This window comes from Drosophila albomicans, chromosome 3 (assembly GCF_009650485.2).
Source record: "Drosophila albomicans strain 15112-1751.03 chromosome 3, ASM965048v2, whole genome shotgun sequence".
NCBI classification, from domain to species: domain Eukaryota; kingdom Metazoa; phylum Arthropoda; class Insecta; order Diptera; family Drosophilidae; genus Drosophila; species Drosophila albomicans.
Genome location: NC_047629.2, coordinates 23,865,146 through 23,890,697, shown reverse-complemented (window position 1 = coordinate 23,890,697; position 25,552 = coordinate 23,865,146). Strand labels below are relative to the sequence as shown.

The 25,552-nt window shown below is 36.1% G+C and overlaps 1 protein-coding gene across 1 annotated transcript in view; it reads left to right on the top strand.

The window, feature by feature from the left end:
• LOC117566545 (putative uncharacterized protein DDB_G0289963) overlaps window positions 1-25,552 on the top strand; it is a 37,791-nt gene that overhangs the window by 999 nt on the left and 11,240 nt on the right. The gene's annotated exons all lie outside the window — the stretch shown is intronic.

The following is a 25,552-nucleotide window of genomic DNA, read 5'->3' as shown; positions in this document are numbered from 1 at the left end:
AAACAAGTCAGGCGCACAAAAACCCAACAAACTTGCTCCAAATCAGAGTTGAGCCCCCAAACAACAAGTGCAATGAGCGAAACGACAGAGACAACAATACGAGTAAGTGTGACGGAGCGAAAAAGAGAGATAGATAGTGTAGGCGAACGTAGTGTGAAAACAATGCCTTGAATGCTTAACGTGTCAGTCGCCTGGTAAAAAGGCGACGGCTTCTCTCAGCCAGGCTGTGAAAAAATATGCAAATTAGACATCAAAAATGCTTTAATGAAAATTCCGCCCGCAGCTAAAGGCATGAGAATGCTTCAGCAGAGCAAAAAAAAAATGAACAAGTAAGAAAGTTACAGTCGAGTGTACTCGACTGTGAGATACCCGCTACCCAATTTGATTAAAAGCAATATATTTTGCGGTATTATTCTCAAAATATACCGAATATACTACAAATATACTAAAAAATACTAAGAATATACCAAATGGTATATTTGGTATATTGATATAGTACCGCATTCAAAATATACCATAGACGGCACAATATACCAGATTGTCAGCCAAAGCAACTAAGACCCCTAGTAAGTAGGCGTTTTTGCCCATACAAAAGTATTTCTTTAATAACTTCGACAATTATTATCTGATCGCAACCAAATTTTCAGGAATCATAAATACTATAGTTATTATTGTATATACCAAAATTCGCAATTCTAGCTTTACAATTACGCTTGTTATTCGATTTTTTTGATTTACGGGGCGGAAGTGGGCGTGGCAAAAATTTGAAACAAACTTGATCTGCGTGCAAACATAACAAATGCTGTCGAAAAAAAATTATAGCTCTATCTCTTATAGTCTCTGAGATCTAGGTGTTCATACGGACGGACGGACAGACGGACAGACGGACAGACACACAGACGGACAGACGGACATGGCTAGATCGTCTCGGCTGTTGACGCTGATCAAGAATATATATACTTTATAGGGTCGGAGATGCCTCCTTCTACCTGTTACATACATTTCCTGCCGGCACAAAGTCATAATACCCTTCTACCCTATGGGTAGCGGGTATAAAAATTACGTATAAAACTGCACAATTTCACACTTAAGGCGTTTTGTATTTGCAGTCGCTTAAGTGCAATGATAAAGCAAGCAAAATAATTTGAAATGTCGAATTGTTGCTTAATTACTGCTGAATATTTTGCATTTACCTTCGGTAGTTTTTTTTTATTGCATTTTTTTTTTGGTGACATAAAAAGTTGAACCGCAACAGCTGCCGCATAATAAAAATCATAAATATTGCAAGCAACGCGCCAGAAAATTCGACCTGTTACAATATGCAGGCGCTTATGTGCATATTTCATGCAACACTCATATACGCAGACACACACATATTGTTGCATCCACCTGACCCGCCGCAATTTGCGTTTGGTGCCAAATTGCCGCACTAAACGCCACACAAAGGCTCACAATTTGCGATTTGCTCCACACGAAACATGAATGCTATTGCAACTGCCAACAAAAAAAAAGAAGAAAACAAAAAAAATGGCGGGCAAAATGAAAAAAAAGTAAAATGTATGTTGAAGTGGCAGTGGCAGACGCAGCAATTAAAATGACATGCAGCAAAGACTGCAAACTCTGTGGCGGCGTCAATCACGAAAATTGAACTGAATTATCAACTCTTCAACATGGCATTTGCATGCAGAGCCACCAAATTCTTCGTATATAAATTGAAAATCATATGGCATCTTACTAAATCAAGCATTGATTCGCTAATAACAACTTTACAGTAGAGTTTCCGCATAGAAAAAAAAAGTAATTGAAAAAAAAAACAATCATTTTTAGATTGATTTCAGCACAGAGATTTTAGTATTTCTCGGGAATTTAAGACTTGACTACAAAATTCTCGAGCCAACTGAATATTCTTTACAATTGTTATTTCGAAGTTTTAAGATCAAATGCAGCTCAATTCGCAATACAACGGAACTTAACAAATTATAATTAAATTTATGTGAATAATTTCAGGATAATTAAAAAAAAAAACACAAGTAAGAAAACTACTGTCGAGTGTGCTCTACTATGAGATCCCCACTACCCACTTTGAATATAAACAAAATAGTGTAATAATATTCCGAAAATATGCCAAATTAATATTCCGCCTAAATACTAAAATATATCGAAGGCTATATTTGGTATTTGGAATAGCACAATATTCAAAATATACCATAGATATACTTTTACCCTATGGGTGGCGGGTAGAACCACTTTTAGCTTTTTTGAAAAAATACCATTAATAATAAACATCGCTATTCAAATAAAAAGTACTTTCGAGTTGAATTAAGTAAATCAGGGTTTGGCCAAATATTGATATTCAAGCTCATTTATTTATTTTGGATTTTGTTTTTTCTATGCACGTTAACGAACTATTTTAATTGACTTTATTTGACTGAAAGGAGTTTCTTATTAACGCAATTAGAGACGACGGCATAAGCTCACTTTGATAAAGTAATCTGGTGGCAAAGCACACAGGTATTTAGAGGCAAACATACGTGGCAAGAGGAAGAGGGGAATAGAGAGGGCATGCACGTTAAGGGCCTTTGGTGGCTAGGTGGCAAGTCAAATAAATTTTGCAATTAAAAGTTGCACTCCTTCGAAAACATTTGTCAACGTAAATAAAAGTAAATTAAGTTTATTTTGCATTTCGCTGCGCCAATTTTCTTTGGCTTGCTTCACATTTTCTCTCAATGGCCAGTCGTCGTTGTTGTTGTTGTTGTTGTTTTTATTGTGGTTTTTCCCTTCGCTTGTACTTGACTGTGTTTTCTCATGTTGTTGTCGTTGTTGTTGTTTACTTGGTCGCGTTTTCTGTTGTGTTTGCTAAATAGAAAGCAGCAGATAGTGAAGGAAGGGGAACCGAGTAGACAGGATGCAGCAGAGGGAGGCGAACTTCCGTTGAAACTGTAACTCGCATTTCATGTTGTTTTAATTACTTTCTGATTTATTTAACGTGCCCTGCCAACTGTACTCTACGCTGGCAAACTCTCCACACACACATGTGTGTGTATGCATTATGTAGTTGGGTTATGCCACACTCACACACACACACAAATTGTGGTATTGTTCTGTGCCATACATATCCATTGAATGCCATGCCATGCCATGCAGCCATAGCCATGGACTGTAATTATTTGCATTGTCACCTGGGCGCGTCTAAACAAAAACTAATGGCATAATGGCCAAACATGAGCGGGCATAAAATGCAACTAAATATTTTTGTGCGAAACTAAATCGCTGTGGCAAACAGCAAAATTATATTTACATTATTTAAGTGCAATGCCAGACTTGAAAACATGGGCCCAAAATGTGACAGCAGCAACAGCAGCAGCAGCAACGACAAATATTAGGCCTGCAACCACGTTGTTTGTTCTAAAATGAATTAAGCAGCTCTTTTGCATCCAACAATTTTGTTGTTCAGGTAATTTTATAGAACTTTACTCCCAGAATGCAGCGTCATCTCGCCTCACCTCATTCCCTCTCCTTCTTCAATAGAATCTGAATTCGCAGTCCACGCCAACTCACCAAAATTGTATGCAACATTTTGCAATGTTTATTATTTCAAGCATGCTTGTTATTTGCTATTATTGCCATGGTTCAACCAATTCAAAAATTCAGCTTTTCATTATACCCTTTAAAGAAAGGTTTCACAAGGTATACTCGAAAATAATTGTAGAATCTCTGCTTTTTTTGCTTTGAATTTGATATTTTCGATATGGTTTGTTGCCTAAAGTCTTTCCACTTATTTTAACTTTTTCATTTTATTTTTTTATTAGTTTTGTTTGCATCATATTTGCATACTTAGACATTTTGTTTAGTTTTATTCTATTTTTCATCTTATTAATTATTATTGTCTTTATTTAGAAAAAAAAATTGTTAGTTCTCGAGTTGCTTTATTGAATAAACACTTAATTTTTCTTTTAATTTATTTAATTTAATATTTTGGAGTTTTATTAAAATTACTTTAACACAATTTTATTATCTTATTTTAAGTTTTTTAAAATTATTTCATACAACATTTTACTGTAGGTTCATATTTGTTATTATAACTAATGTATGTATTTGACAAATCTGAGAAAGTAACTTCCTTTTTCATATTGAGTTAATTTAATTATTTCACTTTTTTAAGTTTAGCTGACTCAATTTTTACAAAATTATTTTCAATATTTTATGGAATATAAAATATATTGACTATATGTAATTATTGTACTTTTATTTAATTATTTTTTTCAAAATTTTTATAACAATATTTTGTTACAAGTACATATAGAATTATTGTTTCAATATTTTATAATTCAATGAAACAGACTTTCTGTTTCACATTTAATTAAGTTGCAACCAAAAACGTATAGGGTATTTTGTCTTCGGTTGCCTGATTATGTTTGTTCTTTCTTGTTTTAATTTTAACTAGTTTGCCGACGGTCAAAGCGATGATGGGTTAGGTCTAAACAAAGCTAGCCTCAAAATACACACACAATACACACTTGACGCACATACTGCTGAACAAACTACACATTCACACACACAAATGTATATCTATAATTCAAAAATATACAAAAGCTAAACGCAAATTTGATACTTAACATTCGACACATGTTGTGCCTAAAAACACGTTCCAAAAAAAGGTCAAATGAATAATTGGTGACCCGAGGCAAATGTTAACTTCATAATTTAAATGACGCTGCTTGAATTTTGCAGCCTGCAGTCAGCCCCTTTTGTTTACAATAGTAAGTTTATTACACTATATGTGTGTGTATACACAATATATTAATATTGAAATTTGCACGACAATTTGCTACCCTGCAGGCAATTTTAATAGTATCACGATGCAATGAAAATACAAGTGATTTTAATGAGCCAATAACTGTGATTTACAATAACCGTCAATTAGCGACATTTATTTATTTTCATATTTTGAATTAATTAAAAAATGTAAGAAAATATTTTACTTTAAATGGTCAGCTTTAGCAAAATGAATTTCGCTCAACATTTTCGCAATATAATTAAAGTGAAAATGAATATAGCACATTTTTAGCTTTTAATCATTATTACAATTTGTCGTTCTTCAATTAAGTTTGCGATGACAGTTGGCTTGGCTTGCTGCAACTTTGTTGCGGTTACCCTGACAATCGCAATGCTAATTAACGCAGCAGCAGCAGGCACGCAAAAACTGTTTACCAACTTTCGACTGCACATAAATAGTTAATTAAAGTACCAACTTTATGCTGTTACCTGATGTTTGTTAAATTCATATTAATATAGTAAAACGAATGAGAGCTGAAAATTGCATATTGCAAGCGTGTGCTCGCAAGAAATTAATTGGAATCCAAAATGCACAAATTCACATAACATATACAAAAGTGTTTGCAATTTAATTGCACACTTTTTTGGGGCGCGAGGCGCACCAATTAAATATGACGGCGTTGACATTGTGTATGTGTGTGCGTGTGTATGTTACGTACTCGTCTGTACAATTACAAAACTAATGCCATTTAATTAAGTTCACACGTGCCACAATTAAATCTTCAACACTAATTGATGAACGTGTGTGCATACATGTCCTGTCGAGGCACTTTTAAGCGGAGCTAACCGCCTCGCATTCGCATCCCGTCTCAATTCAACAACAACGACAACAACATCTTTTTGCCGATGAGGGAGAAAAGCAGGAAAAATTTCTCACGTAATCAGCAAAGGCAAACAAATAAACGAGTGGACGGAAGGTATACAAAAATTGTGAAAGCTACTGAAATCGTGTTAGGAAATCATAAACAGTTTTGTTTTTCCCTCCTCCACTTGCAGGTTGTATCCTTTCTGAATTAAGCAAACACATACACATACAGAGTACGCTCATCCATATCGTTGTGATGTGCTTTGCTTTGGTTGTGTGAAGCTCTTCGGTAGTTTTTTCTTTTTTTTTTACTTTTTTGTTTGCTGGCCTTTATCCCTTTCCACTTAGCGTCGTTTGTTTTGTTGCTGCTTGCATATTTGGCACGTTGGCGCCTCGTTTTTGGTTTGACCAGCTCTCCCTGGCTAAGTGGGCGTGTCCGCCCCTACTAACTTTTGCGTGTGTGTGCGATGCGTATGTTTTTCTTGGTGAGTTAGTGCCATTTATTTTGCTCGAACTCTGTACCAAAAGGCCGCACAAAAATTCGAAAATTATTTAGCAAATTAACACGCTGACAAGTCAACTGTATTGAAGTGAACGTGTTCTGGGGATTCATTCTGGCTAGCAAGTTATGTGACCAGATTGCCTAAATTTATGTATGCCATGCATTTCAGGGCCCTCAACTAATAAACACAACACACACGCACAACAACGTTGCCTCAATCCTTGCGCACCTGAGAAGTGCTTTTGCCTTTGGCCTTAAGTATGCGCAACATGCTGCTTCCCATTAAACTAAACTCAACCATTGTGTTTTCCCTTACAACTTTCTTTTCTCTGCAATGTTTTGTTTCCCCTTGTTTTGGGTGTGTATGTGTAAGTAAGTGTAAGTGCAAGTCACAGAGTTTCATTTGCACCTGTACCTGAGCATATCCTGTTCCACTTCGTAGCTGCATTTTGTTGTGGCCAAGCATTTATCGCTTATACTTTAGCAAATATTTACTCCCTGGGTATATTTGCTTATCTATTCAATGCTACCTCGGAGCGCTTCAAAATTTCAGTAGTATTAGTTTCAATTGCTGCTCGTTAAATGCGTGAGAGAGAATGGTTATTTGGTTTAAATTTCTCTGATTTTTCTGCTGCTATCGGGTACAATTTTTGTAGATATATATATATATATATATAAGGTAAGAGTTTAAGATAGATTTCAAAAAGTTGAAGTGCTTTGAAGAACTGAGTTTAAAAAGAACGCAGAACAAATAAAACTTTACATATGATTAAATACAATCAGCTGTTTGCAAACTTTAAGTAATTTCTTTAAAGACTTTAATTCATTGAGTCTTAAATGCTTGAAACTACTTTCCCAATAACTATACATAATATACACATCATTATTTTCTAGTTCTTTATATTCTGAATATTAAAAATCCATACACATATGGATCATCTTTCAACGTCAAAGTTGTTTTGATTCCTAGAACTTTGCTTAATGTAAATGAAAACAAATTAAAAATTAAAATTAATTCATAAACACATAAACTTGTAATTCATTAGGTGCATGAAGGCTGTTAATGAATTTAATATTACACTTGCTATAAAAAATATACACATTTTTTATACACATTTTTTATATTTACTGAATATTCATTACAAAATATTCACTATATTTATTACGCATACGCAGCGTCTTAAATTTATTTGATCTAAGCCGCTGTAAATTAATTTTAATAATATATAGATTTTTAATTTTCTATTTGTTTTTACTACAAAAACTCTCTTTATCATTTATCACAGAATGCTCGTTAGAGTTTATTCATTCATTCATTCATATTACGTATACGCATCGTCTCTTTTTTCAAGACGTGTTTCTTTTATAATCAGCTGCTTTTAAACTTCAATAAAATTGACTAAATGCAGTATTTTATGTAATCTAATCTGCAATAAATTAATTTTATTAATACCTAAATTTTTAATTTTCTATTTGTATTTACTACAAACTCTCTTAAACATTTCTTACTGAACTTTCATTAGAGAATATTCATTCAATATATTGCGTTTACGCCTCTTTCAGTTGATATCTTAATAGTTTTGACTTCTAAAACTTTGCTTAAGGAAGTAGTTCTTTGCAAAGCTTTGTGCTTAAAGGTCGTTAGCTAGTCGAACACTTGAGCACATTGCATTTGCATTGCAACCAGTTGGTTATTCTGTGAGACAACCACAACATATAGTACACGCCACAACAGCAGACTTGGGCAGCTGTTTGGTTTTGGTTTTCGGTTAGACAAGTATTAAAATATATTCGTAGTGCATTGTGTCGGCTAAATGTCTTGTTGATGCCTTAAATATACATGCTTTATTCGTACAACACACACATTCATTTGCCACACGTGCAACAGTTCGGTACGGTCAACGTAAATCCACTGTGAAGAGTTGTGCGCTTGACTTAATGAAGTTGCTGCCACATCGGCTTTTTTTGGGTTCATCAAAGTGAAATAACAATGCAAATGCATTTGCATTAATTTGGGTAGAAAGAGGAAGCGGAGAAGAGGGGAAAATAAATAAAGCAAACAAATAATGAGCGAGTGCAAAGCAAATGAGTAATGAGATTTTTATAAAGTTAATTAAAAATTTGTGGCAGACAGAACTCATAGGCCGAACGTTGTGTGCCCTCAAGTGAGACATTACTAAGAGCTGATGACGTGGCTGTGGCCCTGACTGTGGTTCTGACTGCGGTTCTGTGCTGCTGCTGCTACTGCTGTCGCTGCCTCTGATGCTGTCGCTGCTTCTGTCAGGGCACGCCTCAAGTATGCACTTGGCATAATTTGTGCAGCAGCCAGAAACTTGCCACACGCTCATATATCAGACAGCAGGCGACGCTGAGTTCGACAAGTGTGCGAGAAAAAAAATATATATATCGTATATATACATATATATATAGCAAATGCATGGAGCTGTTGCAACCAGGTCAACGACAGTGCCAAAAACTGGGCACTCAATGGCTGGGAAATGGTGTGAGGTGGAGAAATATGGGGCGTTGCCGCTCTCTTTCTCTCTCTATGCAATCGCCAGCACTTTGTGGATAATAAAACAATTAAACGCAAACTCAAACAAAAAGGAGAAAATAAAAAAATCAACAACAAAAATTTCGCCTCACATTGCCTGCCAAATGAATTGGAATCCGAAAATGGAAATGCGGAATAGAACTGTGGCTGCCACACATAGTGAATGGCTGGCAAATGTTTCGCCTGCTGCCATACTAACCACATTTGCATGCCGTTGTTGCCGCTGCTGCTGCTGCAGCCTGGGGTGAATGGGGCGTATACTTAATCAAAACCAAAACATAGACGCACTGCGCCCCCGGCCGCGGCGTAGCGAGGGAAATTGCTCGATAGCTGCCGTCGCCTGCGTCGCCGACTCCCATTTTAGTCGTGCACTTACGCAGAGTTTAATTGGAATTTATGGTTGACATTCTGTTGCTGCCAATGCAACTGCAACTGCAGCAACAGCAGCGAAATTTAGCCAAATTTTCAATTAGTTGTGTATATTTAATGAGCCTAAACCATTTGCGCTTCGACGCCTTCGACTCGCCATTCAACCATTTCAACCCAGCCTCCAGTCTCCATTAATTTGCCGTACAGTGAAAGAGCGCGGCCACATTACGTCATTTATGATGCTTCAATGCTCCGCTGAGTGACGTTATCCGTTGAAAGTTTTACACGCGCCACGCAAACTCGCAACGTCTCCCCTTTCTGGATGCGAATGCGTGTGTTTGAGTTTGAGTTTGAGCTAAGGCTAAGGTTAATGGCGGCTAACGGGCATGCCAAGGCTCCTTATGCTGCTGCTGCTGCCAGCTGTACATATTTCATAATCATTAAAACCCCATGCCATGTCATGCCCCATGTGCTACGTGTGGCAGTTGAAGCCAACTTCAATTAAAGTTTTCATCTTCAAATACATCAAGAAAAGAATGTATTTACTATCCAAGCGATTCTTCTTTCTTGCAGCAGCGAAAAATATAGAATCTTTTACATGGCACAAAATTAAAACAAATTAATAATAAATATTAAAATTATTTAAAATATTTTTTCTTTTTTTAATGTTAAATGAACAAACATTTTTATCTTTTAGACGATACAATTTATTTGACTTCTATTAACGAAATTAATTTATAATTGAATCTGCCTAAATTAACTTGAAACTTTAGAATCTAAGAGTTTTCAACATTTCAGTCTAATCGAGTCCCATTCTTTTCACAGATTAATTATAAAAGTTAAAAGTTTTGAGTTTTTATTAAAAATATGCATTACAGCTCTCATTTTTTATTATTTGATTGTTATATTTCTAAGAGCATAGAATTTATTCAACTATTATCAATAGCTTTCGGCAGCAACCTTCATTATTTCATTTTCAATTTTACAATTGCAATGATCTTCCACAGTTTTTTATGACATTCTTTTTACAGCTTAAGTATATAGGTAATATATGTATAATGTATTACATATCAATTAAAGTTAGATTTTCAAAACTAGCAACTAAACCGAAATTAATACTCTTCTACATACACCTTTGTGTAATTTAAAATGAAATAGATTTTGTATCTTTCTCTTGTAAGCTGTGCAAATTCAAATGTTTGCCACAAAATACGAGTATATCATATATATTTAAAATAGACTTTTTTGTGTATCTTTCTCTTTCCCTATCTCTTTCCAAGCTTTTCTTTAGGATAGGCAACAAACATTTCAGACACACTCACATGAAAAGGCTTGCAACAAAGCTTACGAAACAAATACTGACAAAACACTCGTGGAAAGGCCTTGGAAGTCCTCCTACTTTGATTGACTTTCCTTTATGCTTGCCACACAGTTTCAACTTCCCTATTGCCTTGAAGCGTTTGCAACTTTTTATATTAGATTTGAAATATTTTTAAAATTGCCACAAAATAAAACTTCACTTTTGATAGATTTTCAAGTCCAATTAGAATCTATCAAAATTTCAAATGCGAGTGTAATTTTCCTTTCTTATCATTTTCAAATACTAATACTTTACAATCGGCTTAAGTTTGTGGCACTGTTTACAACTTTGAGCAGCTTTGCCCTAACAAGCTCAACACTCAACACTCACTAAACATTTTCCTTTCACATGCAAAAATTTGCTGCCTTTCTTAGAGGGTGCGATGTTTCTTTGCGTTTGGCAAAGAATTTATTATAAAACCATGCTGCACACACAACACTGAGTTGAAATGCTCTACTTTCATAATTAAGAAAATGTTAAATGACACTCATGTAAATTGTGTGCTGATGAATGCTTGACACCGTGATTCTCTATAGTTTGAAAGTTTAATTATATTTATATATTTTCTTCTTTTTAATTTATAATATGAATATCAATGAAATCACATAAATTAACTTTAAATGTGATAATCAATCAAATCATAGGATATTAAGCACTTAATTTCAAATATGACAATTAATCAAATCAAAGGAAAATAAGAATATTATTTCAAAAATAAATATAAACCAAATCAAAGGAAGATAGGAATTTAATTTTGAAAATAATAATCAATCAAATTAAAGTAAAATACAATAGGAAAATAATCTTAAATTTAAAAAAAAAAATCAAAAATCAAAATCAGTATACGAATTTTATTTCAAGTATTAAAAATCAATGGAAAACTGTAATTGTAGTTCTTTACAGAAATATCCACTCTTTCCTCTATAGTTAGACCAACTAAAAACACCTCAAGACAGAGTCACATTCACTTGCCAAACACCAACTCAACTCATTGCCATTTGCAATGTAATACTCAAGTGGCTGAATCAATGAATAGAACCCAAGTGCCACTCACTTACTATGATTTACATGCTAGATTATTTTCTATACACATCAACTCTGCTTCGCATTGAATTAATGTGGGCGTGGCTGGCTGTCGTGTCAATTAGGGGGCGGTAGGCGATGTGTAATTGTGTTGAGCTGTCGATTTGCCACATTATTGCATGCCTCACGTCAGCCAAGATAAAGAACGCGGAAGGGTCGTAAAAATGGCTTTAAATATTAAGAAGCTTAGGCAGCTTTTACGGCTCACTTGTCACTTACAATAATATGACACACACTAACACACACACGCACACATCTTCCGCTGGCCTCAACTAGCCATAAGAATGAAACGTGTACGCTCAACCATAAAATAAAAGATAATCATTATTTTTCTAAGATTGCACATAAATTTTTCGCGTGCGCGCTGTAGCGTTCGCCCAGGAAATGCATCAAAATTCGTTATACGAGTACGCGTGTGTGTCCGCGTGTATGTGTGCGTGTGTGTGCGGTATTACAGGAAATGCGCCAGCGTACAGGAACAGCAGGAACAGGAATAAAGTATACGTAACGTGGCATACGAGTACAAGCAAGCAAGGATGCAGCGGTTGTCCGTAGTCCACACACTGTCTACCCACCTTCTCTCCCTCTCTCTCTTACTCGCACTCTCTGGTTCGCTATCTCTCTCGCGCTGCTTTGTGGCCCAAAAAGTGCTCGGGCGTTAAGAATGCAACGCTTGCAGTTGCTGTTGCCTTTTGCCCGGATGCAGCTCATTTCACTCGGGCAAGCGCAAAATGTAGACCAGCAGGATCAGACACAAACTGCACAGGAGCAGTTCCAGTTCCCAAACACACACACACACACACACTGCTCTGATAAAGATGGATGCATCGAGCCAAGCCGATGCTTGATTTAATAAATTTTGAAATATTTTCACTTCACGCAAAAGACTTTTACAGGCTGGCAATTTAATAAACTGGCGTGTCAAAGTGCCACAAAAAAATATCATTACGTATACGTACACTCGCACCGACACACACAAGTGTCAGTGCGGTTGTCTGTGTACGCGTGTGTGTCTGTGAGTGTGTGGGGGCGGCACTGAGTGTGCGCTCCATTAAAACTTGAAAAGTTGAGCGCTTAATTAAATGTCGCGTAAATGAAATCTTCAACATTCTTCAATCAAACACAACAACAAAAGCGAAAGCAAGCCGCACTTTGAATTCTCTACAAATTAACTTGACTTGACAATAAATTAATTTTATTATTCTTCAGTTTACTTATTTATATTCGACTCTCTACCAAATAACTTTATTATAAATTAATCAATTTATTTAAATTTGAACTTTTTATCAATTAGACTATGCTCAATAAAAAATGTTGTGGTTATTAAACATATTCAGCATTTAACAGTTTTTGTTATTTTATTTTTAGTAAGCATCTTCAGCACTTAAAACAGTTTTATGGACTTCATAATCTTCATAAAACTAGACTCTTCTCTTTTTCTTTATCGCATACTACTCATATGATTCTCTTTGATAAACTCATTTCAAAATCAACTTATTGTGACAAACGATGTTGTCACATTTTGCATTCTTTGAAACTAGAGAGTATAAGGTGCAAAAGTTGATGGCAGCTTCTCCTGCGGCTCTCGCTTCAGTCCCTTTCGGCTGGTGATGCTGCTTCTGCTGCTTCTGCTGCCGGCAAAGTGATTAAATTGAGCAACCATTAAAATAAATATGGCGACAAATGGCATAAGTGTTCGTCGAAGGCAACGGAAAAGCTCATTAAGGCGAAAATGTGCACAAAAAAGCGAGAACGTGAGTGCAAGAGAGTGAGCGATCAAAACAGAGACAGAGAGAGGGAAGCGTACAAAGTTGGTAGAGAAAGAAAAACGTTGACACGCTGGGGAAATTTTTGGGTGAACGAGTGTGCAGCATCAGCGGTAGCAGCTGCTGCTGACTTGACTTAACTTGACTTGACCCCGCCTACCTGTTTCTCTTTGCCTTTTGACACTGACTTGATGATTTTTTTAATAACGTGGCTAATTGAATTCAAATTAGCTGCCTAATCGACGAAGCCCTATGCAAATGATTGAGCCAACCGCCACGTGCAGCCGTTATGACAAGCCAAAAACTGCCAGTCAACTAACAATGGCCACTTCAATGCCAAGCTAAGTAGTTGAAGCTTGCAAGATGGACTATGTGATACCCTGTACTTTTTGGTATTATATGAAAATTGAAGAAGTTGTAGCTTATTGTTTGAGAAGGTTACATTTCAGTGACAAAAAGGTTTGAAAAATATTTAATACAAATTCAGTTGTTTATCATAACTTTTTCTAAGTTTATTTGATAATTTGTTTAGTTAATGTTATAGTAGTCAATTTTATAGTAATAATATAAATTAAAGTATTTATAGATTTCCAATTTTGTATATTTTAAGCAGTTTCAAATTTGAGCTATGACTTCCATTAGTTTAAAAAAGATCAATTTAAATAGTTTGTCATTCCCTGTGACTCTCTATTTAGTTATAGCGTATAAAAGCTACTGCACTTGTCGGCGTGCTCAACCACAGCTACAGCAACAGCCACGTCTATGGCAACAGCAGCAACAGTCAGCTACTGAATCTCAGTCTTCACCTCAGACATTGTTCACTTGGGCTCTGACTCTGAGTGTTTTTGGTGTTGGCCAAACTGTCATTGTGAGTGCTGCTGTAGCTGTTGCTGTTGCTGCTCCTTGACTGACTGCCTTGGTAGTGGTGGCGATGCGGTGGTGTGTGATGCTGTGGGTGGTTGGGTGGTTGCCTAGCTGCCGTTTCTCGCTTCTCCGTTGTCGGCTGTCGGCCTGGCAATCATACTAAAAGTGCCACCTGACGCTTTGGCATAGTTGTTGTCTGTCTCTCTGACTGCCAAGTACCTAGCCTATTTGTTGTTTGTTATTATAGCCACAGCTTCTTCTTCCTCTCTCCCTCCTACGCTCTACGGTCATCCCCTTTAGCGTAGTCTGCCCGTTTGGACGACCGTAAATCTTTCCGCACACTTTAGCAATTTATACATAACCGCCGGCATTTATTGTCACATTTAGCTCGCAGTTCACGGCGTCACGTCTGCTATTTACATTTTGCCATCGCAACAGCAACACCAACAACAACAACAACTAATAGCGAGTAGGTTGCTTTGGAGGAGGCTGCAAAATGTCAGCCATTTTTCTAGTGCCGATGCCACGCCCGATAGAGTCATCTCATTTGCGGCCCGCGGCTGTCCGTCCGAACTTCTACTTCTACTGCTTTTGCTTCTTCTATGACCAAGTGTCACGTTGCAGACTTATTAGCGTGTCTTCTATATTTTCTTTTTGTTGTAGTTGTTGTTGTTGTTGTCGCCGCTATTGCGACTTTTTTGCTTTTGCATTTTGCCAAGTTCCACGTTGATAAAATGAGGCGCACCGAAAAAAGAAATGAGATTAAACAACTTGGAATACTTTTATTGAACTGACAAGACACAACCCTCAGATACTCAGTAAATATCTCTACTGAGTTTTAAAAGTTTTTAATTTTTCATATTTGAGTAATATGAGTAATAACCAAATTTTTAATTTCATATTGATTTATCAACATTTTTGGTAAGTAAATAAGGATTTTAAGACTTATTTATTATTTATATTACTCAAATATTAAAGAAATATAATTTATAAAAGAAAATAAGGAAAATTACTCATACAAGATTTATGTAATTTAAATTGTATTTATACCAAAACAAAAACCAATAAAGCCTTACTAAACAAATAACTCTATTCCTACAGCTTATGTAGGGTATAATTATGTACTTTTTTTGGAGAAATGCTTTCAAATAAATAAGCAAGTGTTTACTCCCCTCTCGATGTCCTTCCGGTACGGCCTGCTGTCAACTATCTCGCTCGCACTTGTCATTTGCATGTCGCATTTAAATTTGCATTTGTCAAGCCGGCAAAACCGAGCACATACACTAAGTTAGTTTGACAGCAATGCGAGTTGTTTTAAATATTTATCATATTACGCATACGCAGGGTAGGCCAGGCCATGCCATGCGATGCCATGCCAAGTCAGTCAGCCAGTCGTATTAGTGACTTGTCTGACTTCGTGATGATTTATGCTCATTAAAGCTGCGAGGCAAAATAAAACCGCAAGAGGCCAGCCAGAGAACCAAATAGAGAAAGCAAAGTCAACAACTACTTGCTTGATGTATTGCGGTCATAATGATGCATCATTATTCCGGACTAATTGTGGGGTTGGCCAAGTCGTTTGTAAAGGTCAATTATCATAGCATTGAAATGCTCAAGGAATTGACAGGACATCGAGTGGAGGAGGAAATCGAGAGAGTGCCATCAGAATTGAAACACAGTCAAACTGAGCATAATAAATGAAAGTTACGTTTGATCGCCAACAATTGATTATTCCCCCAACTACATATGTACATAAATACACATATATACAATATCGACCTACATATATCAAAATCACGCCACATGCGAGTTTGGGGTCAAAGGCAGATGTGTCACATTTAATTGGGTTTTGCACAGGCTTTTGCACCGTAATAAGCTATTAAATAAACGAAAATCCAAAGCGAAATCCATCGCATTGAAACATAATTGAGCAGACGCTCACACACACACACGCACACATACACACACAGGGAGAGAAGAGGCTCGTTCGGTTGTACAGTCATAAATAACACGCGAACTTCCGTTTGCCATAAAACTGATGCGCGCGACAAAGCGAAATGGCGCCCAGCAATGGCGGGCGCTGTTTCCGCTTCTGGGCGACAACACAGACGACAAGACGATCGCCAGCAACAACACAAACAACGACAACAATCACAACAATAATAATGACACTTTGCTATTGCTAAAGATGCCAGACCCCAATCATAAATTTCAATCAACACCGGGTCGAGTCTTTCGAAACCTATACCAAAAACTCGAATGACAAACACTCGCATAACTGTGAATTACCATCACTTCCCCAACCGAGTACTTCTTCTCCCTCCCTCCATCCATCCCTCTTTTGTCTGCTGGCAGCAATATGACAGGCTTTTGCTATTAATGCCCCCCAGACTCGCTCTGCAACCGGCGACGGCGACTTAACTCATGTTTTATTGCTGCAAATCCCATTTTTGAGCCTCAATGCTGACAATAAAAGTCATAGAGATTCAACATCTACAACAACTACACCCGCTTCTGCTCTGGCTCTCCACTTTCCTTTCCCTTCTATCAGCTTCAATTTCTTCGTTGTTGACGGCTCTGCATCATTGGCAGCTGAAATTTCGTTGTTCACAAGCGTCTAGGTCATGATACCAGCTGAAAGTGTCATCAAAAGCTTAGACAGCAGACGAAATCACACAGATTATATATTTTGGCAATATCGTCTAAAATATTTAATCAGCTGTCACTAAGTCTCTAGCATAGATTTTTGAATTGTACTTAATTTTCAGTAAATATTTTAGCAAAGACTTGTGCTAAAATGCGTCTTAAGAGTTAGTAGCATCTAAAATATTTAGATTAAATTTTTGAATTGTGTTAAAGTTATTTATTTATTAATAAATAAAGCCCAAAATATTTAATATTTAGAAAAGATTTTTAATTAAATTCATTTTTTCATTTAATTTACACTTTAGTAATTACTCTACTTTAATACTCTTTCAAGCTACATATCCTATCTACATCCTATCTCGCTCTTTTTTTATTTATTAGAACTTATAAGATATTATTATTTTCAGAGATTAGTAGCAACATCTTAAAGCCGATAATTTCTTCACTCTTTTTGCTTTTATTTAATATATTCAAAATTAATTTATTCTAATAGACTGTGATAGATTGTTTCACTAATAATATTAGTTCAAAAGTTCGTTCTAATTCCTAAGGGACAATCTCACTTTTCAAAAATAACATATTTTTTTACTAAGCTTTCTTCTTCATCTATTGACAGCATAAGCTAGTGTCATTGGCGCACTTTTGATTGCTCGCAATGGAATGTAGCAGCATTTGAAGCTGACAACCCCTTAACAAGTTGTTGCAACTTTCAGAGAGCAGCAGCAGCAGCAGCAGAGTCAGAGGCAGAGCAATGTGTGTGTGGCAATATGGTCGTAAATCATTAAAAGTTCACTCATAAAATGCCAGCCACAAGAGCGGCCACAAATTTCACTGTGTAGTCGCAAGTAAAGCTTTCAGCTTTTTGGCCAAAAACTCTCTGCCCTCTGTGTACTGTATATATTGTTGTGGCTGATAGCCCAAGTCATCTTCATGGCTGTCGCCTGTTTGCCATAATAGTTGTTCAGCCTTGTTTGTAGGGCTCGACAAATGGCTACGGCTGAGCAGGTTAATCGAAAAACTTTTGAGCAAATAATTTGAAAATGTTCAAATTGCCATTTAAATCGCAATATACCCGCAGGCAGCCAGACGAGGTCGAAGAATGTGAGCAGCGGCGACCACAACTGAAAGCTGAGCGCCTAATTCTAGGCTCTGTTCTTTATTTACACACTAATTAATGTGTGTGGTGGTCTTGAAGCACACAAAGCAGGTTTATGGAAAATCAATGCGTTGCCATAAACCCCAAAAGTGTAACAGTAGCCTTTTGGTTTTACCAGTCAATTTCGAGACAAAGACCAAAAATTATATCAACTTAATTAGCGCACATCAATCACATGATTATTTGAATGGAAATTGGTTTTACCCAACCGAACATATTTACGATATTTAATGAACACGCACAAAACAGCTGATTACGACGAGTTCACAAAACAAAACAAATCAAAAAAAAAAAAAAACAAACAAATTGAATTACACATAATGACATCAAATATACACATACATTACGTATACGTTATGTTGGTTCTAATGTATTGAATAAATATTTGGCAACGAGTTACGTGCATATATGTATGCTGATCAATCTCATCTCACATTTGCCGCTCATTTTGGGTAATTTCATTTCAATGAATATTATTTTAGTTTGCACTCAATTATCTTAATTGAAATTTAGTTACAAAATGTAATTAGTTTCAATGCGGAACTAGCCAAAATTTTACACGAAGAGACATAACAAATTATTCCAGCAGCTACTTTTCTGCAATTGCAATTTGCAATTATTTAAATTTAAAGCCCTCAATTTGATTCATTGTTTGCATACAGTATTTGCTGCCCTGTTCTCGGGCTGTTGATTTAATCAATTTATTATAAATTAATTTAATGCAATGGCATTCAAAAGAATAACAGCAGTGCAAAGATAATTATTAATAAAATAAAAAACAGTTGCTAACGTCACATATTCAATCAATTATCCTTAATCTCAATACAAACACAATTCTACATATTTTTTTGTGCAAAAATCAGATATGTAAATGAGAGCTGGCACGGAATTTGACAAGCAAAAGATTTAAAATCTATTGGAATTTTAAATTGAAATTAAAATTTTCTTTAATATCAATATTGGCATTTGATGTCAGATTGTAAATATAGCAAAAAAAAAGAAATTTTTTATGCGAAGTAAAAGTCCAATCACATTGCTTATTTGGTAAATAGTGTAGCGGAGTATTCGATCTTTGTTTCAGCCATAAATATATCCAGTTGTGTGCCTGCTCACACGCATTTCTTAAACAATTTGCGTGTGTGTTGGGGGCCACATAAGCATAAACATTTATGCTGTTCAGTCCATATATATACAGCATATTTATATGTGTTGCCAGCCCACTTGACCCTTTTTTATTTTTGTTATGTATTTTATTGACAAACAAAATTTTTAGCTGCCACTAAAATGAGTTAGGACAGGCTGAAAAGCCGCCCAGAACTCTGGCTTATTGTTTGTGACGCAGGCAGAGAGACAGTAAAGGTTTTTATATGCCTGCCAACACGAACACCGAGCAGCGACTGTTCAACTAACTGTGGGACAGTTTGACATAAAATGCTGAACAAAATATTGACCGAAGCACGTATACTCTGCAAAAATAGAGAAACTATCAAAACACATTGACAAATTAAACCTAGTGCATGGAAATTTCGTTTGCCAAACTTTAAACTAACGGTACACATGTGTCACTTAATAATGCAAGAACTTGTGCTACTCTATAAGCAAGCATATCAACAATTTGCAGCAATGGCAGCACACAAATATTTTTACGAATTCCGTTTGAAACCCTTGCAAAACGAGCAGCACATAAAAATGTACGAGTACACTCCTATTATATTATTTATAAATCAAAATCACGCACCGCAATTTCATATGTGACGCTTTGTGAGCCGAGCTATATAATCTGACATAACACACACACACACTGGCACACACACTTGCATACACACAGACAGAGAGACAACAAACAGTCGCACAGAGTGCGGTCTTCTCTTCATTTGCAGATAAATTCATTCATTTTCATTTGAGTCAAATTTCCGTTTGCTTAGCCGCACGTGCTATGCCTCATATTTTGCTTCTGATTGATATTATATTATATTGTATTATATCGTATGCTATGTATATACCGCCGAGCCTTTATCCGGAAATTTTTCCCTTTTATTATTATTATTTAGAAGTTGCTTTTCCTTTCTTACCGCACAGCACACTGCGTATGCGTAATATAGCCTTTTATGCGATTAGTGGAACGCAGTCGTCGGCAGGCAATAAACAACTTCATAGTTGACCAACACTCAGCAGCATTCCTTGGCTTGATTAACGCTTTAAGCTGTAATTAATTAAACCGCAATGACAATGCATTTCATATACATATATTCTGTACACACTTAAAGCTGAGAAAATTAACGGCAAGCAAGCGAGAAAAGAGGATATGCAGTTTGCGTTACTCTGAAAATGTTGATAAATAAATTTGTTATTTATTTATGGATTGAAGTTTGCAAAACATTCGTGAATATCATAATTGTCATTATAATTTAATTCTCATTATTAATTCAATTTAATGAAAATATTATTTAGTATTCCACTAAGTCAACTTAGTATTTGCTCAGTATTAAGTTGTAAATTATTATAATTGCCCCTCAGTTTTTGGCTCTTGTTTACAGGGTAAAGCTACGCTTATAATTGAATTAGTTTCGCACGCTACTTTGACAGTTTTTTGGCTAAAGGCAGCAATTAGAGCATTGAGTAAAATGTAAATAATTACAGCCTGAGCTGTGTGTATGAAAATCAAAATAAATTGCTAAATCACGAAACTAATTTGAATGTCATGAAGCTTTCAAGCGCGCCGACAGGCATTGTTAGCACACTCAAAAGGACACGCACAGGACACTCACGTGCGTAAGTGTTAATGAAATTACGGGATTTATGTGTTGAATCATAGTATATACTAAATATACATTATAGTATGTGAGTTGACAGCTAACATTTCATAGTATTTATCGTGCAATTGTGTTGCACATCAGTTGAACTCAAGCATGTCCTTAATATCCTGCTCAGCACAGTGCATTTACTTATGCTTGTCTTCTGCTGACTTTTATCCTCTTCCCTTCCCTTCGCTTCTTCGCATATTGCCTGGCTGTTGTTCGCTTTCGTTTCCGCCATTCTCAATCCGAGTCTCGATACCGATTCCGAATCCGAATCCGTTTTTGGTCATTTTTCATTCGGGCAACAGCACGCGCCATTTTCGCAGCCATTGGGTAAAAGGGAAATCGAAATTAAACTGTCCAAAGGCTGCAGCTGAAATTTACGACCTTTTCGTGCTAAGCGACCAGACACGACTCTCGTCCCCCCCTCATTGTGTGCTTTCTCCACAACTCGATTTTGTAGTCCGCAATTTACCCTCTTTGCTGAGCTCAACTGGCCAACAGTTTTGTCGTCCTTTCATTTGCCCACAAACACCGCCCCAGTAAAATGACTTTGTGGCCGCCTTTACATAACGTGCTGCAAGCCAGCAAAAGAAAACAGCCAACCGACCAAGCAAGCATAGTCCAAGGCACAGAGGGGGAAAAGGGGAAGGTCCACTGGGTTGTCCGTTTAATCCTTGGCAGGATTTGCATTGCTGCATTGGTTTGCCCTCTTGATTTTTGGCCACTCATCGTTTGTGGCCGCATGAATGTTAAATGCGCATTTGTTTTCTCCGCCAAGCACTCATGATTATTTTATTGAGCAGCTGCACTCCTCTTCTTCCTCTTCAATTCTCTTCAAACACGCAAATAGCAAATTGTATTTCTTAACATTGTTTGCTTAACAAGATTTAGATTATCCCACGATCTGGCATTGACATATTTTTTGCGCAAACATTGCGTAACACGTTGCCTCACAAAAGTTTCGCGACCAAAATAATAATCCTTCGCCTCCCTCCCAATTTCCCTCTTTATTTTTTTTCTTTTTGAAAGCTGCAGCTGTCGCCACACTAACAAAGCCAAGGGTGCAATTGAGGGGTGGAAGGGAAGGTAGTGGAGGGCATGCGAAAATATTTTCTTTCGAAAGCTGGCAAAAATCTCAACTAGCCGCAGTTATCTGCTCAACTATGCAGTTTTTATTTGCATCTACGTATTCAAGACATGCGAGAGGAGTAAACAAAGTTTATCCATAAAAATAGCATTATAGAATATATATAATATAACAAATACTTTGCTGGATATCTGGCTAGTTTGAACTGAACTTAAAGCTGAGTTTATACAGTTTAGATATCTGACAAATTATTTATGTTACTTGCAATGTAGAAGTACAATTTGGTTAAGGAATTTTAGCTAACTTATACTTTAGCTTCTAACTGACAGTTAGTTTTCTAAATTACATATGAAACAATTTAAATATCTTGCAAATTATTTATGTTACTTGCAGTTTAGCTAACTTGCTTGCAATGTAAATGTATAATTTAGTTTCGATATATTATCTGACTTATAATTTAAATTCTAATTGGCAGTTAGTTTTCTCAATTACATATTAAACACTTTAAAGATCTCGCAAATTATTTGTGTTACTTACAGTTTAGCTAACTAAAACTTGAAATTGTAAACGTCAGCTACAATTATGTTGTTTATTCTCAAAGTTAAGCTGCAGTTTTGCTTGAAACACACCTTGGAAATTGCACTCGCTCAACTTGCATAGACAGCAACATATCCTAAAAAAGCACTCCACCTTTGTTCGACTTCCATCTATCTCCCTCTCTGTTACTCTGCTCTCTCGCCATCTCACTTGAGTGTTTGCTGGCAACTGTTCGCTTCGTTGCACGCACAAATTGCCACTCGAACGGCCCAGTTACCGTTAGCTACACGCACACACACAAATACAACAGACAAATACATACATGGAGGGCATAATATGGACGACGTATAGTATCTGTAGCCAGAGTACTTGGAACTGGCATCGCATGTAAATAACACTAAGCACAATACTTCTAGTATATTACGACTACTTGGGGGGCTTCTTAGCAAAAACGTGAAACCTGCTGGCAATGCATAAAGCCGGAATAAACCAAATTTGTGCATTGTGAAAAGAGTTTTCATCTCCCTCCCACAAACAAAGTTATTTCCAAGTTTTAAAGTGTGATTATTTTTGTTGTTATTGTTGTTGTTGACCAGTCGAAAGGAATGGCAAATCAAATAAAATAAATGCTGCCAAAACAATTTGACAAGGGCGACGAGGCACACAATAAAATCCAAATAATATTGTAAGATTTCCACGAATCGAAGAGCAAAGACAGCAAAGTGAATAAACCACCTGTCATGTTTGACTGCTCAATTGGCAAAATATTAAGTATACGTATGGATTATTCTATTCAATTCACAGTAAATTCTATTATTATCGTATTTGTTTTCGACAGATATTAATAGTAATTCCATATATTAAATGCACAGTACAAATATCATATTGCAGTCAATAACTTAAAGCTTCAACAAGTAATTCCAATTCTCCCTCACAATCAACCAGAATTGCGTTGCAATCAATGTCGAAAAATAAGCCTCATTTTGCTGAAAAACTTCATCACAATCACATGGTCAGTCGTATAAGTAATTCGGCGCAGTAAATGCACAAAATTTCTCAAAGGCAATTGCCAAAGAAATTCAGGCTGCAATTTGTGGTAAATGCGGTTTGAGCAGCAAACATTAGTTAGGACTACAAATGAAAAGAGGACGAAAAAAAATACGAAAAGAATTCCAGACAGGAAATTAGCACAGCTCGATGCATTTTTCGAGCAAAATGCTAGAGCAATTGTCATGTGGAGCAGAGGACAAATTTGTGTGCAACACTTGAAGCGCAACAAACAACAAACTATTGTACATCGTAGTGTACTCATCACATATGCCACACAAAGAATTTCAATTGTATGAGTCGGAAAACTGGGATGAGCCATAAATTGAGAGACAGCGGAAATGCTGAAATGCACATGATATTTATTATTGTCAACGCCTGGAAGGAAACTTTGGGCCATCAAAAATGAAGATGCAGCAAACTGCTATCTAACAAATATGTATAGAGGAGGCAGGACCAAAAAATAATGTCAACAATTGTTTCTGTCTCTGTCTAAAAATTTGTTCGCAAATTGCCAAAAGTGTAATTGCAAAAATTGTTTGTCACATTGCGACAGCTGCGCAGAGCAACAAAAGTTCCGGAAACTCTCGACCAAAATTTGTGGTCTTCTGATTGAAATGCTCATATGAGTATGAGAACGAATTCGAGACAAACTGAACAGAAATTTCTTCACTCTACTCGTAAATCTCAAAACAAAAGTTGTATAATGCCCATGAGCAAAAGAAACAAAACACACAAAATAATACTATACAAAAAAAAAGAGGGAGTCTAAAGACAGAAGTACAATTACTGCTATTTGTCAATGCTTACATACATTTAGTATATATAATATACTATATATTGAGTACTCAATGCTCTAAGCGACACTCAACAAAACTCAAAGGGAACTTAACTTAATCAATGAGAGATTAAACTTTTGCATTGTGCCAATGTCAAAGCATCAATTTGTCACCAACAAAAACCCTCGGCTAAAAGCAATCACAATCACAGCCACAGAGCCACCCAACTGAGTCAACAGGAAGTGAGGCGATGGCATTGTATTGTGTGCACAAATTATGAAAATCTTCCCCTAAACACAAAACAATCTCTCTCTCTCTCTCTCTGTGCTTTATAATAACGAAGAAGCAGCTAACGTTGCGACAGACTTTTGTCATTTTGACATATTTTAATGCGAATTTATAACACAGTCTCAGCTCCTTCGTCTCTGTCTACCACCCGTGCGGCAGCTCGTCAGCACTTGAGCTGTTTGCCTCAGGCCGTTGACAGTTGGTCAACTTTAATTTGTATGTCAGCCCTTTTACTTGGCCACCTTTAACGCAATTTATCGTTGCCTACTTCACGGCGTCGTTTTCCCTTAGCGACCAATACACACAAGCATACAAAAAAAGGGGCACTAAATTTAATAAATAAGTGAAGATTTCGCAAGATTTGTTGTTGTCGTTGTTGTTGATATCGTTACTGATGTTGCGTGCTATTGTTGTTGTTGCTGTTGTTGTTGCTATTGTTATTGTGGTATACCTCAATCAAAACATGTCGCACACAATGCTGAAGCAAATGGCCCCAATGCGCCGTCTATCAACAGTGTCTTCAATAATATTTCACACACACATACTCACACAGTTAGGTTCTGTGTGTATGCTGTCACACTGTCTTGTTATATTCCCGTTAGGCGCGCTGTCTCGTCGCAAAGGGGCAAAAATTGCAAATAAGAAAGAAATACACGCATATCACAAATGAAATAAAAAATAAATTCTGCGTCGCACATAAAGTGTATGGGCAAAAAATGTGTTTGTTGAAGCCGATTTCATGATACTCTAATAAAATAGAAGTGATATTTAAATAGTTAACAATTATCTTACATATTTTAAAGTATGTTTAATTGAGGTTTTATTAGAAATTGTTTAAACTTATTGAATGAATTTATTTTAGGGAGCCAAATTACTAAAGTTAGAAGGAAAAAATGCATATTATTAAATTATAATTAATAATTAATAAATTATTAAATTAAATTGCCTTAGAAATTAATTTAAATGTTATATTTAAGTTGTTATTTAGTAAAAAAATTGCCCAAATTTGCACAAATAAAACTCATCCTATTGAATATTATTTTCGAATAAATAAAATCTAATCACAAAGATA